The 20,000-nt window shown below is 39.3% G+C and overlaps 1 pseudogene; it reads right to left on the minus strand.

Moving 5' to 3' along the window:
- Positions 1 to 20,000, minus strand: part of LOC124021693 — a 164,732-nt pseudogene that overhangs the window by 9,457 nt on the left and 135,275 nt on the right.

The raw sequence follows: 20,000 nt of genomic DNA on the forward strand, positions 1-20,000 counted from the left end.
TCTGGCTTCCCTACTACTAACTACACCCTGGTCCTGTCTGAATCTGGCTTCCCTACTAACTAAAACTACACACTGGTCCTGTCTGAATCTGGCTTCCATACTACTAACTAAAACTACACACCGGTCCTGTCTGAATCTGGCTTCCCTACTGACTAAAACTACACACTGGTCCTGTCTGAATCTGGCTTCCCTACTACTAACTAAAACTACACACTGGTCCTGTCTGAATCTGGCTTCCCTACTAACTAAAACTACACACTGGTCCTGTCTGAATCTGGCTTCCATACTACTAACTAAAACTACACACTGGTCCTGTCTGAATCTGGCTTCCCTACTACTAACTAAAACTACACACTGGTCCTGTCTGAATCTGGCTTCCCTACTAACTAAAACTACACATGGGTCCTGTCTGAATCTGGCTTCCCTACTACTAACTACACACTGGTCCTGTCTGAATCTGGCTTCCCTACTACTAACTACACACTGGTCCTGTCTGAATCTGGCTTCCCTACTACTAACTACACACTGGTCCTGTCTGAATCTGGCTTCCCTACTACTAACTAAAACTACACACTGGTCCTGTCTGAATCTGGCTTCCCTACTAACTAAAACTACACACTGTTCCTGTCTGAATCTGGCTTCCCTACTACTAACTACACACTGGTCCTGTCTGAATCTGGCTTCCCTACTACTAACTAAAACTACACACTGGTCCTGTCTGAATCTGGCTTCCCTGCTAACTAAGACTACACACGGGTCCTGTCTGAATCTGTCTTCCCTACTACTAACAACACACTGGTCCTGTCTGAATCTGGCTTCCCTACTAACTAAAACTACACACTGGTCCTGTCTGAATCTGACTTCCCTACTACTAACTACACACTGGTCCTGTCTGAATCTGGCTTCCCTACTACTAACTACACACTGGTCCTGTCTGAATCTGGCTTCCCTACTACTAACTAAAGCTACACACTGGTCCTGTCTGAATCTGGCTTCCCTACTACTAACTACACACTGGTCCTGTCTGAATCTGGCTTCCCTACTACTAACTAAAACTACACGCTGGTCCTGTCTGAATCTGGCTTCCCTACTAACTAAAACTACACCCTGGTCCTGTCTGAATCTGGCTTCCCTGCTAACTAAGACTACACACGGGTCCTGTCTGAATCTGGCTTCCCTGCACTGTAGTAAAACTACACACTGGTCCTGTCTGAATCTGGCTTCCCTACTAACTAAAACTACACACTGGTCCTGTCTGAATCTGGCTTCCCTGCTCTGTAGTAAAACTACACACTGGTCCTGTCTGAATCTGGCTTCCATACTACTAACTAAAACTACACACTGGTCCTGTCTGAATCTGGCTTCCCTACTAACTACACACTGGTCCTGTCTGAATCTGGCTTCCGTACTACTAACTAAAACTACACACTGGTCCTGTCTGAATCTGGCTTCCATACTACTAACTAAAACTACACACTGGTCCTGTCTGAATCTGGCTTCCCTACTACTAACTACACACTGGTCCTGTCTGAATCTGGCTTCCCTACTACTAACTACACACTGGTCCTGTCTGAATCTGGCTTCCCTACTACTAACTACACACTGGTCCTGTCTGAATCTGGCTTCCCTACTACTAACTAAAACTACACACTGGTCCTGTCTGAATCTGGCTTCCATACTACTAACTAAAACTACATCCTGGTCCTGTCTGAATCCTCCTTCCCTACTAACTAAAACTACACCCTGGTCCTGTCTGAATCTCGCTTCCCTACTACTGACTAAAACTACACACATAAAGGTCCTGGATGGCAGGAAGCTTGGCCCCAGTGATGTACTGGGCCGTACACACTACCCTCTGTAGTGCTTTGCGGTCGGAGACCGGGTAGTTGTTGTACCAGGCGGTGATGCCTTGTCTTGAATTTGGAGTGATCCCTCTGTTCACACACACACACACACACACACACACACACACACACACACACACACACACACACACACACACACACACACACACACACACACACACACACACACACACACACACACACACACACACACTGACCTTCGCAGCTCTTTTTGTCCAGGGCCAGCTCGTACCCGGGGTCGCAGGCACACTTGAAGCTGCCCAGCGTATTGACACACCTCTGTTCACAGCCTCCGTTATCTGGCTTAGAACACTCATCCTCCTCTGGAACACACACACACACACACATTAATACACACACATCAATACACACATTAACACACACACACACAGACACACACACATTAATACACACACACATACATACACACATTAACACACACACACACACACACACACACACACACACACACACACACACACACACACACACACACACACACACACACACACACACACACACACACACACACACACACACACACACACACACACACACACATAAATACACACATTAGCACACACACACACACACACACACATTAGTACACACACACACACACACACACACAGACCCCTACATAAAGACACACTAATTACCACACAGACCCCTACATAAAGACACACTAATTAACACACAGACCCCTACATAAAGACACACTAATTAACACACAGACCCTACATAAAGACACACTAATTAACACACAGACCCTACATAAAGACACACTAATTAACACACACAGACCCCTACATAAAGACACACTAATTACCACAGACAGACCCTACATAAAGACACACTAATTAACACACACAGACCCTACATAAAGACACACTAATTAACACACAGACCCCTACATAAAGACACACTAATTAACACACAGACCCCTACATAAAGACACACTAATTAACACACAGACCCCTACATAAAGACACACTAATTAACACACAGACCCCTACATAAAGACACACTAATTAACACACACAGACCCCTACATAAAGACACACTAATTAACACACAGACCCCTACATAAAGACACTAATTAACACACAGACCCCTACATAAAGACACACTAATTAACACACATACCCCTACATAAAGACACTAATTAACACACAGACCCTACATAAAGACACACTAATTAACACACACAGACCCCTACATAAAGACACACTAATTAACACACAGACCCCTACATAAAGACACACTAATTAACACACAGACCCCTACATAAAGACACACTAATTAACACACAGACCCCTACACAAAGACACACTAATTAACACACAGACCCCTACATAAAGACACACTAATTAACACACAGACCCCTACATAAAGACACACTAATTAACACACAGTCCCTACATAAAGACACACTAATTAACACACACAGACCCCTACATAAAGACACACTAATTAACACACAGACCCCTACATAAAGACACACTAATTAACACACAGACCCCTACATAAAGACACACTAATTAACACACAGACCCTACATAAAGACACACTAATTAACACACACAGACCCCTACATAAAGACACACTAATTAACACACAGACCCCTACATAAAGACACACTAATTAACACACACAGACCCCTACATAAAACACACTAATTAACACACAGACACTCAGACCCCTCCCTCTCTCTCTGATGCTCCTCAGACCCCTCCCTCTCTCGCTGATGCTCCTCTCAGACCCCTCCCTCTCTCTCTGATGCTCCACTCAGACCCCTCCCTCTCTCTCTGATGCTCCACTCTGACCCCTCCCTCTCTCTCTGATGCTCCACAGACCCCTCCCTCTCTCTCTGATGCTCCACAGACCCCTCCCTCTCTCTCTGATGCTCCACTCAGACCCCTCCCTCTCTCTCTAATGCTCCTCAGACCCCTCCCTCTCTCTCTAATGCTCCACTCAGACCCCTCCCTCTCTCTCTGATGCTCCACTCAGACCCCTCCCTCTCTCTCTAATGCTCCTCAGACCCCTCCCTCTCTCTCTGATGCTCCACTCTGACCCCTCCCTCTCTCTCTAATGCTCCACTCTGACCCCTCCCTCTCTCTCTGATGCTCCACTCTGACCCCTCCCTCTCTCTCTAATGCTCCTCAGACCCCTCCCTCTCTCTCTAATGCTCCTCAGACACCTCCCTCTCTCTCTGATGCTCCACTCTGACCCCTCCCTCTCTCTCTAATGCTCCACTCTGACCCCTCCCTCTCTCTCTAATGCTCCACTCTGACCCCTCCCTCTCTCTCTAATGCTCCACTCTGACCCCTCCCTCTCTCTCTAATGCTCCTCAGACCCCTCCCTCTCTCTCTGATGCTCCACTCAGACCCCTCCCTCTCTCTCTGACCCCTCCCTCTCTCTCTGATGCTCCTCAGACCCCTCCCTCTCTCTCTGATGCTCCACACAGACCCCTCCCTCTCTCTCTGATGTCATGTCCACTCAGACCCCTCCCTCTCTCTCTAATGCTCCTCAGACCCCTCCCTCTCTCTCTGATGCTCCACTCAGACCCCTCCCTCTCTCTCTGATGCTCCACTCAGACCCCTCCCTCTCTCTCTGATGCTCCACTCAGACCCCTCCCCTCTCTCTGATGCTCCACTCAGACCCCTCCCTCTCTCTCTGATGCTCCACTCAGACCCCTCCCTCTCTCTCTGATGCTCCACTCAGACCCCTCCCTCTCTCTCTGATGCTCCACTCAGACCCCTCCCTCTCTCTCTGATGCTCCACTCAGACCCCTCCCTCTCTCTCTGATGCTCCACTCAGACCCCTCCCTCTCTCTCTGATGCTCCACTCAGACCCCTCCCTCTCTCTCTGACCCCTCCCTCAGACCTTTGAAGAAGTTGGCAGCGAATCCGGCCTTGTTGACGGTTCCGTCGGAGACGAACTTCATCCAGAGGGTGTGTGAGGTGGAGCGGATGTCTTCTGGTCTGTCGTACCCGCAGAATCGACCAATCAGAGGGCTGGATTCAGCCGGGCCGTCACGCACCTCCAGGTAGTCGTAGGCACAGCTGTCATGTCTCTCAATCTAGAAGGAGAAAACACAGACACACACACACACGTAAACACACACACACACACATAAATACACCAGGTGTAGTAGACCTGACAGTGAAATGCTGAATACAACAGGTGTAGTAGACCTTACAGTGAAATGCTGAATACAACAGGTGTAGTAAACCTCACAGTGAAATGCTGAATACAACAGGTGTAGTAGACCTCACAGTGAAATGCTGAATACAACAGGTGTAGTAGACCTCACAGTGAAATGCTGAATACAACAGGTGTAGTAGACCTCACAGTGAAATGCTGAATACAACAGGTGTAGTAGACCTTACAGTGAAATGCTGAATACAACAGGTGTAGTAGACCTCACAGTGAAATGCTGAATACAACAGGTGTAGTAGACCTTACAGTGAAATGCTGAATACAACAGGTGTGTCCTTCACAGTGAAATGCTAGAGCATGGTGTGTAGACACCACAGTGGGTGCTGAATACAACAGGTGACCACCCACAGTGAAATGTATGAATACATGACTGTAGTAGACCTTACAGTGAAATGTCTGAAACAACATATATTATTATAATAATATATTATTATATTATTAGTAGACCTCACAGTGAATTGCTGAATACAACAGGTGTAGTAGACCTTACAGTGAAATGCTGAATACAACAGGTGTAGTAGACTTCACAGTGAAATGCTGAGTACAACATTTCACTGTCAATGTGGAGGCTATATACAGGGTATTACGGTACAGAGTCAATGTGGAGGCTATATACAGGGTATTACGGTACAGAGTCAATGTGGAGGCTATATACAGGGTATTACGGTACAGAGTCAATGTGGAGGCTATATACAGGGTATTATGGTACAGAGTCAATGTGGAGGCTATATACAGGGTATTACGGTACAGAGTCAATGTGGAGGCTATATACAGGGTGTTATGGTACAGAGTCAATGTGGAGGCTATATACAGGGGGTACTGGTACAGAGTCAATGTGGAGACTATATACAGGGTGTTATGGTACAGAGTCAATGTGGAGGCTATATACAGGGGGTACCGGTACAGAGTCAATGTGGGGGCTATATACAGGGGGTACAGAGTCAATGTGGAGGCTATATACAGGGTATTACGGTACAGAGTCAATGTGGAGGCTATATACAGGGTATTATGGTACAGAGTCAATGTGGAGGCTATATACAGGGTGTTACGGTACAGAGTCAATGTGGAGGCTATATACAGGGGGTACTGGTACAGAGTCAATGTGGAGACTATATACAGGGTGTTATGGAACAGAGTCAATGTGGAGGCTATATACAGGGGTACCGTTACAGAGTCAATGTGGGGGCTATATACAGGGGTACCGATACAGAGTCAATGTGGAGGCTATATACAGGGTGTACCAGTACAGAGTCAATGTGGGGGCCAGGGGGTACAGAGTCAATGTGGAGGCTATATACAGGGTATTACGGTACAGAGTCAATGTGGAGGCTATATACAGGGTATTACGGTACAGAGTCAATGTGGAGGCTATATACAGGGGTTATGGTACAGAGTCAATGTGGAGGCTTTAAACAGGGGGTACTGGTACAGAGTCAATGTGGAGACTATATACAGGGTGTTACAGTACAGAGTCAATGTGGAGGCTATATACAGGGGTACCGGTACAGAGTCAATGTGCTATATACAGGGTATTAGGGTACAGAGTCAATGTGGAGGCTATATACAGGGTATTACGGACAGAGTCAATGTGGAGGCTATATACAGGGGGTACCGTTACAGAGTCAATGTGGAGGCTATATACAGGGGTACCGATACAGAGTCAATGTGGAGGCTATATACAGGGGGTACCGGTACAGAGTCAATGTGGAGGCTATATACAGGGTATTACGGTACAGAGTCAATGTGGAGGCTATATACAGGGTATTACGGTACAGAGTCAATGTGGAGGCTACATACAGAGTTAATGTGGAGGCTATATACAGGGGTACCGGTACAGAGTCAATGTGGAGGCTATATACAGGGTATTACGGTACAGAGTCAATGTGGAGCTATATACAGGGTATTACGGTACAGAGTGGAGGCTATATACAGGGGGTTACAGAGTCAATGTGGAGACTATATACAGGGGGGTACAGAGTCAATGTGGAGGCTATATACAGAGTCAATGTGGAGGCTATATACAGGGTATTACGGTACAGAGTCAATGTGGAGGCTATATACAGGGTATTACGGTACAGAGTCAATGTGGAGGCTATATACAGGGTATTACGGTACAGAGTCATGGTTGATTTGCAGAATGTGCAAAGTAGAGATATAAATAATGGGGTGCAAAGGAGCAAAATAAATAAATAAATACAGTTGGGAAAGAGGTAGTTGTTAAATTATAAATTATAGGTGGGCTATGTAGAGTCAGTCAGTTAAAGTCATAGTTTATTTCATAGTTTCAGTTCAGTCATAGTTTAAATCATAGATTCAGTTCAGTCATAGTTTATTTCATAGTTTCAGTTCAATCATAGTTTCAGTTCAGTCATAGTTTCAGTTCAGTCATAGTTTCAGTTCAGTCATAGTTTCAGTTCAGTCATAGTTTCAGTTCAGTCATAGTTTCAGTTCAGTCATAGTTTCAGTTCAGTCATATTTTAAATCATAGATTCAGTTCAATCATAGTTTCAGTTCAGTCATATTTTAAATCACAGATTCAGTTCAGTCATAGTTTCAGTTCAGTCATAGTTTAAATCATAGTTTTAGTTCAGTCATAGTTTCAGTTCAGTCATAGTTTAAATCATAGTTTCAGTTCAGTCATAGTTTCAGTTCAGTCATAGTTTCAGTTCAGTCATAGTTTAAATCATAGTTTCAGTTCAGTCATAGTTTCAGTTCAGTCATAGTTTCAGTTCAGTCATAGTTTCAGTTCAGTCATAGTTTATTTCATAGTTTCAGTTCAGTCATAGTTTATTTCATAGTTTCAGTTCAGTCATAGATTCAGTTCAGTCATAGTTTAAATCATAGTTTCAGTTCAGTCATAGTTTCAGTTCAGTCATAGTTTAAATCATAGTTTCAGTCATAGTTTCAGTTCAGTCATAGTTTAAATCATAGATTCACTTCAATCATAGTTTCAGTTCAGTCATAGTTTCAGTTCAGTCATAGTTTCAGTTCAGTCATAGTTTAAATCATAGTTTCAGTCATAGTTTCAGTTCAGTCATATTTTAAATCATAGATTCAGTTCAATCATAGTTTCAGTTCAGTCATATTTTAAATCATAGATTCAGTTCAATCATAGTTTCAGTTCAGTCAATCATAGATTCAGTTCAATCATAGTTTCAGTTCAGTCATATTTTAAATCACAGATTCAGTTCAGTCATAGTTTCAGTTCAGTCATAGTTTAAATCATAGTTTTAGTTCAGTCATAGTTTCAGTTCAGTCATAGTTTAAATCATAGTTTCAGTTCAGTCATAGTTTCAGTTCAGTCATAGTTTCAGTTCAGTCATAGTTTCAGTCATAGTTTCAGTTCAGTCATAGTTTCAGTCATAGTTTCAGTCATAGTTAAAATCATAGTTTCAGTTCAGTCATAGTTTCAGTTCAGTCATAGTTTCAGTCATAGTTTCAGTTCAGTCATAGATTCAGTTCAGTCATAGTTTCAGTTCAGTCATAGTTTAAATCATAGTTTCAGTCATAGTTTCAGTTCAGTCATAGTTTCAGTCATAGTTTCAGTCATAGTTAAAATCATAGTTTCAGTTCAGTCATAGTTTCAGTTCAGTCATAGTTTCAGTCATAGTTTCAGTTCAGTCATAGTTTCAGTCATAGTTAAAATCATAGTTTCAGTTCAGTCATAGTTTCAGTTCAGTCATAGTTTCAGTCATAGTTTAAGTTCAATCATAGTTTCAGTACAGTCAAAGTTTCAGTTCAGTCATAGTTTCAGTTCAGTCATAGTTTCAGTCATAGTTTCAGTCATAGTTAAAATCATAGTTTCAGTTCAGTCATAGTTTCAGTTCAGTCATAGTTTCAGTCTTAGTTTCAGTTCAGTCATAGTTTCAGTTCAGTCATATTTTAAATCATAGATTCAGTTCAATCATAGTTTCAGTTTCAGTCATATTTTAAATCATAGTTTCAGTTCAGTCATAGTTTCAGTTCAGTCATAGTTTAAATCATAGATTCAGTTCAATCATAGATTCAGTTCAGTCATAGTTTAAATCATAGATTCAGTTCAATCATAGTTTCAGTTTCAGTCATATTTTAAATCATAGATTCAGTTCAATCATAGTTTCAGTTCAGTCATAGTTTAAATCATAGATTCGGTTCAATCATAGTTTCAGTTCAGTCATATTTTAAATCATAAATTCAGTTCAATCATAGTTTCAGTTCAGTCATAGTTTAAATCATAGTTTCAGTCCAGTCATAGTTTCAGTTCAGTCATAGTTTCAGTCATAGTATCAGTTCAGTCATAGTTTCAGTTCAGTCATAGTTTCAGTCGTAGTTTCAGTCATAGTTTAAATCATAGTTTCAGTTCAGTCATAGTTTCAATCATAGTTTCAGTTCAGTCATAGATTCAGTCATAGTTTCAGTCATAGTTAAAATCATAGTTTCAGTTCAGTCATAGTTTCAGTTCAGTCAAAGTTTCAGTTCAGTCATAGTTTCAGTTCAGTCATAGTTTCAGTCATAGTTTCAGTTCAGTCATAGTTTCAGTCATAGTTAAAATCATAGTTTCAGTTCAGTCATAGTTTCAGTTCAGTCATAGTTTCAGTCATAGTTTAAGTTCAATCATAGTTTCAGTACAGTCAAAGTTTCAGTTCAGTCATAGTTTCAGTTCAGTCATAGTTTCAGTTCAATCATAGTTTCAGTTCAATCATAGTTTCAGTTCAGTCATAGTTTCAGTTCAGTCATAGTTTCAGTTCAGTCATAAGTTCAATCATAGTTTCAGTTCAATCATAGTTTCAGTTCAGTTATAGTTTCAGTTCAGTCATAGTTTAAGTTCAGTCATAGTTTAAGTTCAATCATAGTTTCAGTTCAGTCATAGTTTCAGTTCAGTCATAGTTTCAGTTCAGTCATAGTTTCAGTTCAGTCATAGTTTCAGTTCAGTCATAGTTTCAGTTCAGTTCAGTCATAGTTTATTTCATAGTTTCAGTTCAATCATAGTTTCAGTTCAGTCATAGATTCAGTTCAATCATAGTTTCAGTTCAGTCATAGTTTCATTTCAGTCATAGATTCAGTTCAGTCATAGTTTCAGTTCAGTCACAGTTTATTTCATAGTTTCAGTTCAATCATAGTTTATTTCATAGTTTCAGTTAAGTCAGAGTTTCAGTCATAGTTTAAATCATAGATTCAGTTCAGTCATATTTTAAATCATAGATTCAGTTCAATCATAGTTTCAGTTCAATCATAGTTTCAGTTCAGTCATATTTTAAATCATAGATTCAGTTCAGTCATAGTTTCAGTTCAGTCATAGTTTCAGTCATAGTTAAAATCATAGTTTCAGTTCAGTCATAGTTTATTTCATAGTTTCAGTTCAGTCATAGATTCAGTTCAGTCATATTTTAAATCATAGTTTCAGTTCAGTCATAGTTTCAGTTCAGTCATAGATTCAGTTCAGTCATATTTTAGTTATCATAGTTTCAGTTCAGTCATAGTTTCAGTTCAGTCATAGTTTCAGTTCAGTCATAGTTTCAGTCATAGTTTCAGTTCAGTCATAGTTTCAGTCATAGTTTCAGTCATAGTTAAAATCATAGTTTCAGTTCAGTCATAGTTTCAGTTCAGTCATAGTTTCAGTCATAGTTTCAGTTCAGTCATAGTTTCAGTTCAGTCATAGTTTAAATCATAGTTTCAGTTTCAGTTCAGTCATAGTTTCAGTTCAGTCATAGTTTCAGTTTCATAGTTTCAGTCATAGTTAAAATCATAGTTTCAGTTCAGTCATAGTTTCAGTCATAGTTTCAGTTCAGTCATAGTTTCAGTCATAGTTTCAGTCATATTTTAAATCATAGTTTCAGTTCAGTCATAGTTTCAGTTCAGTCATAGATTCAGTTCAGTCATATTTTATATCATAGTTTCAGTTCAGTCATAGTTTCAGTTCAGTCATAGTTTCAGTTCAGTCATAGTTTCAGTCATAGTTTCAGTTCAGTCATAGTTTCAGTCATAGTTTCAGTCATAGTTAAAATCATAGTTTCAGTTCAGTCAGTTTAGTTCAGTCATAGTTTCAGTTCAGTCATAGTTTCAGTTCAGTCATAGTTTCAGTTCAGTCATATCATAGTTTCAGTCATAGTTTCAGTTCAGTCATAGTTTCAGTCATAGTTTCAGTCATAGTTAAAATCATAGTTTCAGTTCAGTCATAGTTTCAGTCATAGTTTCAGTTCAGTCATAGTTTCAGTCATAGTTTCAGTCATAGTTAAAATCATAGTTTCAGTTCAGTCATAGTTTCAGTTCAGTCATAGTTTTCATAGTTTCAGTTCAGTCATAGTTTCAGTTCAGTCATAGTTTAAATCATAGTTTAAGTTCAGTCATAGATTCAGTCATAGTTTCAGTTCAGTCATAGTTTCAGTCATAGTTTCAGTTCAGTCATAGTTTCAGTCATAGTTAAAATCATAGTTTCAGTTCAGTCATAGTTTCTGTTCAGTCATAGTTTCAGTCTTAGTTTCAGTTCAGTCATAGTTTCAGTTCAGTCATATTTTAAATCATAGATTCAGTTCAATCATAGTTTCAGTCATATTTTAAATCATAGTTTCAGTTCAGTCATAGTTTCAGTTCAGTCATAGTTTAAATCATAGATTCAGTTCAATCATAGTTTCAGTTCAGTCATAGTTTAAATCATAGATTCAGTTCAATCATAGTTTCAGTTCAGTCATATTTTAAATCATGATTCAGTTCAATCATAGTTTCAGTTCAGTCATAGTTTCAGTTCAGTCATAGTTTCAGTCGTAGTTTCAGTCATAGTTTAAATCATAGTTTCAGTTCAGTCATAGTTTCAATCATAGTTTCAGTTCAGTCATAGATTCAGTCATAGTTTCAGTCATAGTTAAAATCATAGTTTCAGTTCAGTCATAGTTTCAGTTCAGTCAAAGTTTCAGTTCAGTCATAGTTTCAGTTCAGTCATAGTTTCAGTCATAGTTTCAGTTCAGTCATAGTTTCAGTCATAGTTAAAATCATAGTTTCAGTTCAGTCATAGTTTCAGTTCAGTCATAGTTTCAGTCATAGTTTAAGTTCAATCATAGTTTCAGTACAGTCAAAGTTTCAGTTCAGTCATAGTTTCAGTTCAGTCATAGTTTCAGTTCAATCATAGTTTCAGTTCAATCATAGTTTCAGTTCAGTCATAGTTTCAGTTCAGTCATAGTTTCAGTTCAGTCATAGTTTCAGTTCAATCATAGTTTCAGTTCAATCATAGTTTCAGTTCAGTTATAGTTTCAGTTCAGTCATAGTTTCAGTTCAGTCATAGTTTCAGTTCAATCATAGTTTCAGTTCAGTCATAGTTTCAGTTCAGTCATAGTTTCAGTTCAGTCATAGTTTCAGTTCAGTCATAGATTCAGTTCAGTCATAGTTTCAGTTCAGTCATAGTTTATTTCATAGTTTCAGTTCAATCATAGTTTCAGTTCAGTCATAGATTCAGTTCAATCATAGTTTCAGTTCAGTCATAGTTTCATTTCAGTCATAGATTCAGTTCAGTCATAGTTTCAGTTCAGTCACAGTTTATTTCATAGTTTCAGTTCAATCATAGTTTATTTCATAGTTTCAGTTAAGTCAGAGTTTCAGTCATAGTTTAAATCATAGTTTTCAGTTCAGTCATATTTCATATTTTAAATCATAGTTTCAGTTCAATCATAGTTTCAGTTCAATCATAGTTTCAGTTCAGTCATATTTTAAATCATAGAGTTTCAGTTCAGTCATAGTTTCAGTTCAGTCATAGTTTCAGTCATAGTTAAAATCATAGTTTCAGTTCAGTCATAGTTTATTTCATAGTTTCAGTTCAGTCATAGATTCAGTTCAGTCATATTTTAAATCATAGTTTCAGTTCAGTCATAGTTTCAGTTCAGTCATAGATTCAGTTCAGTCATATTTTATATCATAGTTTCAGTTCAGTCATAGTTTCAGTTCAGTCATAGTTTCAGTTCAGTCATAGTTTCAGTCATAGTTTCAGTTCAGTCATAGTTTCAGTCATAGTTTCAGTCATAGTTAAAATCATAGTTTCAGTTCAGTCATAGTTTCAGTTCAGTCATAGTTTCAGTCATAGGTTCAGTTCAGTCATAGTTTCAGTTCAGTCATAGTTTAAATCATAGTTTCAGTCATAGTTTCAGTTCAGTCATAGTTTCAGTCATAGTTTCAGTCATAGTTAAAATCATAGTTTCAGTTCAGTCATAGTTTCAGTCATAGTTTCAGTTCAGTCATAGTTTCAGTCATAGTTTCAGTTTCATAGTTTCAGTTCATCATAGTTTCAGTTCAGTCATAGTTTCAGTTCAGTCATAGTTTCAGTTCAGTCATAGTTTAAATCATAGTTTCAGTTCAGTCATAGTTTCAGTTCAGTCATAGTTTTTCAGTCATAGTTTCAGTTCAGTCATAGTTTCAGTTCAGTCATAGTTTCAGTCAGTCATTTTAAATCATAGTTTCAGTTCAGTCATAGTTTCAGTTCATAGTTAAAATCATAGTTTCAGTTCAGTCATAGTTTCAGTTCAGTCATAGTTTCAGTCATAGTTTCAGTTCAGTCATAGATTCAGTTCAGTCATAGTTTTCATAGTTTCAGTCATAGTTTCAGTTCAGTCATAGTTTCAGTCATAGTTTCAGTCATAGTTAAAATCATAGTTTCAGTTCAGTCATAGTTTCAGTCATAGTTTCAGTTCAGTCATAGTTTCAGTCATAGTTTCAGTCATAGTTAAAATCATAGTTTCAGTTCAGTCATAGTTTCAGTTCAGTCATAGTTTCAGTCATAGTTTCAGTTCAGTCATAGATTCAGTTCAGTCATAGTTTAAATCATAGTTTAAGTTCAGTCATAGATTCAGTCATAGTTTCAGTTCAGTCATAGTTTCAGTCATAGTTTCAGTTCAGTCATAGTTTCAGTCATAGTTAAAATCATAGTTTCAGTTCAGTCATAGTTTCAGTTCAGTCATAGTTTCAGTTCTCATAGTTTCAGTTCAGTCATAGTTTCAGTTCAGTCATATTTTAAATCATAGATTCAGTTCAATCATAGTTTCAGTCATATTTTAAATCATAGTTTCAGTTCAGTCATAGTTTCAGTTCAGTCATAGTTTAAATCATAGTTTCAGTTCAATCATAGTTTCAGTTCAGTCATAGTTTAAATCATTTCAGTTCAATCATAGTTTCAGTTCAGTCATATTTTAAATCATGATTCAGTTCAATCATAGTTTCAGTTCAGTCATAGTTTTTAAATCATAGTTTCAGTTCAGTCATAGTTTCAGTTCAGTCATAGTTTCATTTCATAGTTTCAGTTCAGTCATAGTTTCAGTTCAGTCATAGTTTCAGTCATAGTTAAAATCATAGATTCAGTTCAGTCATAGTTTAAATCATAGTTTCAGTTCAGTCATAGTTTCAGTCATAGTTTCAGTTCAGTCATAGATTCAGTCATAGTTTCAGTCATAGTTTCAGTTTCAGTTCAGTCATAAAATCATAGTTTCAGTTCAGTCATAGTTTTCATAGTTTCAGTTCAGTCATAGTTTCAGTTCAATCATAGTTTCAGTTCAGTCATAGTTTCAGTTTCATAGTTTCAGTTCATAGTTTCAGTTCAATCATAGTTTCAGTTCAGTCATAGTTTCAGTTTCATAGTTTCAGTTCAGTCATAGTTTCAGTTCAGTCATAGTTTCAGTTCAGTCACAGTTTATTTCATAGTTTCAGTTCAATCATAGTTTCAGTTCAGTCATAGTTTCAGTTCAATCATAGTTTCAGTTCAGTCATAGTTTCATTTCAGTCATAGATTCAGTTCAGTCATAGTTTCAGTTCAGTCATAGTTTCATTTCAGTCATAGATTCAGTTCAGTCATAGTTTCAGTTCAGTCTCAGTTTATTTCATAGTTTCAGTTCAATCATAGTTTATTTCATAGTTTCAGTTAAGTCAGAGTTTCAGTCATAGTTTAAATCATAGATTCAGTTCAGTCATAGTTTAAATCATAGCTTCAGTTCAGTCATAGTTTCAGTTCAGTCATATTTTAAATCATAGATTCAGTTCAATCATAGTTTCAGTTCAATCATAGTTTCAGTTCAGTCATATTTTAAATCATAGATTCAGTTCAGTCATAGTTTCAGTCATAGTTTCAGTTCAGTCATAGTTTCAGTCATAGTTAAAATCATAGTTTCAGTTCAGTCATAGTTTATTTCATAGTTTCAGTTCAGTCATAGATTCAGTTCAGTCATATTTTAAATCATAGTTTCAGTTCAGTCATAGTTTCAGTTCAGTCATAGATTCAGTTCAGTCATATTTTATATCATAGTTTCAGTTCAATCATAGTTTCAGTTTCAGTCATATTTTAAATCATAGTTTCAGTTCAGTCTATCAGTCATAGTTTCAGTCATAGTTTAAATCATAGATTCAGTTCAGTCATAGTTTAAATCATAGTTTCAGTTCAGTCATAGTTTCAGTTCAGTCAGAGTTTCAGTCATAGATTCAGTTCAGTCATAGTTTCAGTTCAGTCATAGTTTCAGTCATAGATTCAGTTCAGTCATAGATTCAGTTCAGTCATAGATTCAGTTCAGTCATAGTTTCATTTCATAGTTTCAGTTCAGTCATACATTCATTTCAGTCATATTTTAAATCATAGTTTCAGTTCAGTCATAGTTTCAGTTCAGTCATAGATTCAGTTCAGTCAGTTTATTTCATAGTTTCAGTTCTGTCATAGATTCATTTCAGTCATATTTTAAATCATAGTTTCAGTTCAGTCATAGTTTCAGTTCAGTCATAGATTCAGTTCAGTCATATTTTAAATCATAGTTTCAGTTCAGTCATAGTTTCAGTCATAGTTTAAATCATAGTTTCAGTTCAGTCATAGTTTAAATCATAGTTTCAGTTAAGTCATAGTTTCAGTTCAGTCATAGTTTCAGTCATAGTTTCAGTCATAGTTTAAATCATAGTTTCAGTTCAGTCATAGTTTAAATCATAGTTTCAGTTCAGTCATAGTTTCAGTTCAGTCATAGTTTCAGTCATAGATTCAGTTCAGTCATAGATTCAGTTCAGTCATAGTTTAAATCATAGATCCAGTTCAGTCATAGTTTAAATCATAGTTTCAGTTCAGTCATAGTTTCAGTTCAGTCATAGTTTCAGTCATAGATTCAGTTCAGTCATAGTTTCAGTTCAGTCACAGATTCAGTTCAGTCATAGTTTAAATCATAGTTTCAGTTCAGTCATAGATAAAATCATAGTTTCAGTTCAGTCATAGTTTCAGTTCAGTCATAGTTTAAATCATAGTTTCAGTTCAGTCATAGTTTAAATCATAGTTTCAGTTCAGTCATAGTTTAAATCATAGTTTCAGTTCAGTCATAGTTTAAGTCATAGTTTCAGTTTAGTCATAGTTTAAATCATAGTTTCAGTTTAAATCATAGTTTCAGTTCAGTCATAGTTTAAATCATAGTTTCAGTTCAGTCATAGTTTCAGTTCAGTCATAGTTTAAATCATAGTTTCAGTTCAGTCATAGTTTAAATCATAGTTTCAGTTCAGTCATAGTTTAAATCATAGATGCAGTTCAGTCATAGTTTAAATCATAGTTTCAGTTCAGTCATAGTTTCAGTTCAGTCATAGTTTAAATCATAGTTTCAGTTCAGTCATAGTTTAAATCATAGTTTCAGTTCAGTCATAGTTTAAATCATAGTTTCAGTTCAGTCATAGTTTAAATCATAGATTCAGTTCAGTCATAGTTTAAATCATAGTTTCAGTTCAGTCATAGTTTCAGTTCAGTCATAGTTTCAGTCATAGATTCAGTTCAGTCATAGTTTCAGTTCAGTCACAGATTCAGTTCAGTCATAGTTTAAATCATAGTTTCAGTTCAGTCATAGTTTAAATCATAGTTTCAGTTCAGTCATAGTTTCAGTTCAGTCATAGTTTAAATCATAGTTTCAGTTCAGTCATAGTTTAAATCATAGTTTCAGTTCAGTCATAGTTTCAGTTCAGTCATAGTTTAAATCATAGTTTCAGTTCAGTCATAGTTTCAGTTCAGTCATAGTTTATTTCATAGTTTGAGTTCAGTCATAGTTTCAGTTCAGTCATAGTTTCAGTTCAGTCATAGTTTCAGATCAGTCATAGTTTCAGTCATAGTTTCAGTTCAGTCATAGTTTCAGTTCAGTCATAGTTTCAGATCAGTCATAGTTTCAGTCATAGTTTCAGTTCAGTCATAGTTTCAGTTCAGTCATAGTTTCAGATCAGTCATAGTTTCAGTCATAGTTTCAGTTCAGTCATAGATTAAATCATAGATTCAGTCATAGGGAGGTCATTCAGAGTTCAGATACATTTCTTATTGCTTTGCCAAGCAAACACACACACCGCACACGAGCATGTGAGAGAATGAGGAGGGAAACAGAAGAACAGAGAGAGCAGGGGGAGAGAGACAGACAGACAGACAGACAGACAGACAGACAGACAGACAGACAGACAGACAGACAGACAGACAGACAGACAGACAGACAGACAGACAGACAGACAGACAGACAGACAGACAGACAGACAGACAGACAGACAGACAGACAGACAGACAGGGAGTGTCACCTCAAAGGCCTGGAAGCTGAGTCCTACGTTGTACCCCTCTGAGACGGTGATCCTCCAAACACAGTCTTTAGATGGACGGTAGTCATCAGGATAGTTAGGGGACTGAATCTGGCCCTGATCCTTCAGGATCTCTCCTCCACAGACAGCTACAGGAGGGGAGGAAGGGGAGGAGAGGGGGATGGAGAGGGGGGAGAGGTGGAGGAAGAGGGGAGAGGAGAGGGGGATTGCGAGGGGGAGAGGTGGAGGAAGAGGGGAGAGGAGAGGGAGAGGAAGAGGGGAGAGGAGAGGGGGAGTGATGGAGAGGTGGAGGAAGAGGGGGAGAGAGGAGAGGAGGGAGGCGAGAGGAGAGGGGGAGGAAGAGTGCGGGGAAGAGGGGGAGAAGAGAGGGGAAGGGATGGAGAGGGGGAGAGGTGGAGGAAGAGGGGAGAGAGGAGAGGAGGGAGGCGAGAGGAGAGGGGGAGGAAGAGTTCGGGGAAGAGGGGGAGAGGTGGAGAAAGGAGAGGAGGGAGGAGGGGAGGGAGGCGAGAGGAGAGGGGGAGGAAGAGAGGGGAAGGGAAGGAAGAGGGAGGAGAGGTGGAGAAAGGAGATGAGAGAAGAGAGGAGGAAGGAGAGAGGAGAAGGGAGGAAGAGGGGCGAGAGGAGAGGACGGAGGGGGAAATTAATGTATTTATATTTATTTGATATGAGAATAAATAAATAAAATGTATGTGTGTGTGTGTGTGTGTGTGTGTGTGTGTGTGTGTGTGTGTGTGTGTGTGTGTGTGTGTGTGTGTGTGTGTGTGTGTGTGTGTGTGTGTGTGTGTGTGTGTGTGTGTGTGGTACCTTCATAAACAGCTGTAAATCCCTTTCCCACCCAGTTACTGCTGCTTCGGAACTCAATCCACATCCGACTCTCTGACGACACCAGACCCTCAGGAACCTGATCCCCACAGAACCTACCTACACACACACACACACACACACACACACACACACACACACACACACACACACACACACACACACACACACACACACACACACACACACACACACACACACACACACACACACACACACACACACACACACACACACACACACACACACACACACACAAAGCAATCATTTGAATTGAACTACAAGTCAGACATAAACAAATAAACACAACACACTCTCTCTCTCTCTCTCTCTCTCTCTCTCTCTCTCTCTCTCTCTCTCTCTCTCTCTCTCTCTCTCTCTCTCTCTCTCTCTCTCTCTCTCTCTCTCTCTCTCTCTCTCTCTCTCTTACCTAGCAGTGGGGCCTTCCTCCAGTATCCATCTCTAACTTCTATGTAGTCATACCAACAGAGAGAGCTCTTATACAGGTCCATAGTGGTAAAGTTTAGAACAATCTGGGGGGTAGAGAGGGGAGTGGTTAGAGAGAGGGGAGAGAGATAGAGGAGGTGGGGGCCAGTCAGTGTAAGAGGTGGAAGGAGGTGGGGGCCAGTCAGTGTGAGAGGTGGAAGGAGGTGGGGGCCAGTCAGTGTGAGAGGTGGAAGGAGGTGGGGGCCAGTCAGTGTGAGAGGTGGAAGGAGGTGGGGGCCAGTCAGTGTAAGAGGTGGAAGGAGGTGGGGGCCAGTCAGTGTGAGAGGTGGAAGGAGGTGGGGGCCAGTCAGTGTGAGAGGTGGAAGGAGGTGGGGGCCAGTCAGTGTGTCAGCAACACTCTTTATTGGCTACGCTGCACATTTAGCCTGTAGCTACTTTAACAGTCTCTGTGTGTGTTTACCTTCTCTCCCCTATATCTCTCTGTGTTACCTTCTCTCCCCTATATCTCTCTGTGTTACCTTCTCTCCCCTATATCTCTGTGTGTGTTTACCTTCTCTCCCCTATATCTCTGTGTTTACCTTCTCTCCCCTATATCTCTCTGTGTGTTTACCTTCTCTCCCCTATATCTCTCTGTGTGTTTACGTTCTCTCCCCTATATCTCTCTGTGTGTTTACCTTCTCTCCCCTATATCTCTCTGTGTTTACCTTCTCTCCCCTATATCTCTCTGTGTTTACCTTCTCTCCCCTATATCTCTCTGTGTTTACCTTCTCTCCCCTATATCTCTGTGTTTACCTTCTCTCCCATATATCTCTCTGTGTTTACCTTCTCTCCCCTATATCTCTGTGTTTACCTTCTTTCCCCTATATCTCTGTGTTTACCTTCTCTCCCCTATATCTCTCTGTGTTTACCTTCTCTCCCCTATATCTCTCTGTGTTTACCTTCTCTCCCCTATATCTCTTTGTGTGTTTACGTTCTCTCCCCTATATCTCTTTGTGTGTTTACCTTCTCTCCCCTATATCTCTGTGTGTTTACCTTCTCTCCCCTATATCTCTCTGTGTGTTTACGTTCTCTCCTCTATATCTCTCTGTGTTTACCTTCTCTCCCCTATATCTC

The sequence above is a fragment of the Oncorhynchus gorbuscha genome, unplaced genomic scaffold (genome assembly GCF_021184085.1).
Source record: "Oncorhynchus gorbuscha isolate QuinsamMale2020 ecotype Even-year unplaced genomic scaffold, OgorEven_v1.0 Un_scaffold_1167, whole genome shotgun sequence".
Lineage (NCBI taxonomy): Eukaryota > Metazoa > Chordata > Actinopteri > Salmoniformes > Salmonidae > Oncorhynchus > Oncorhynchus gorbuscha.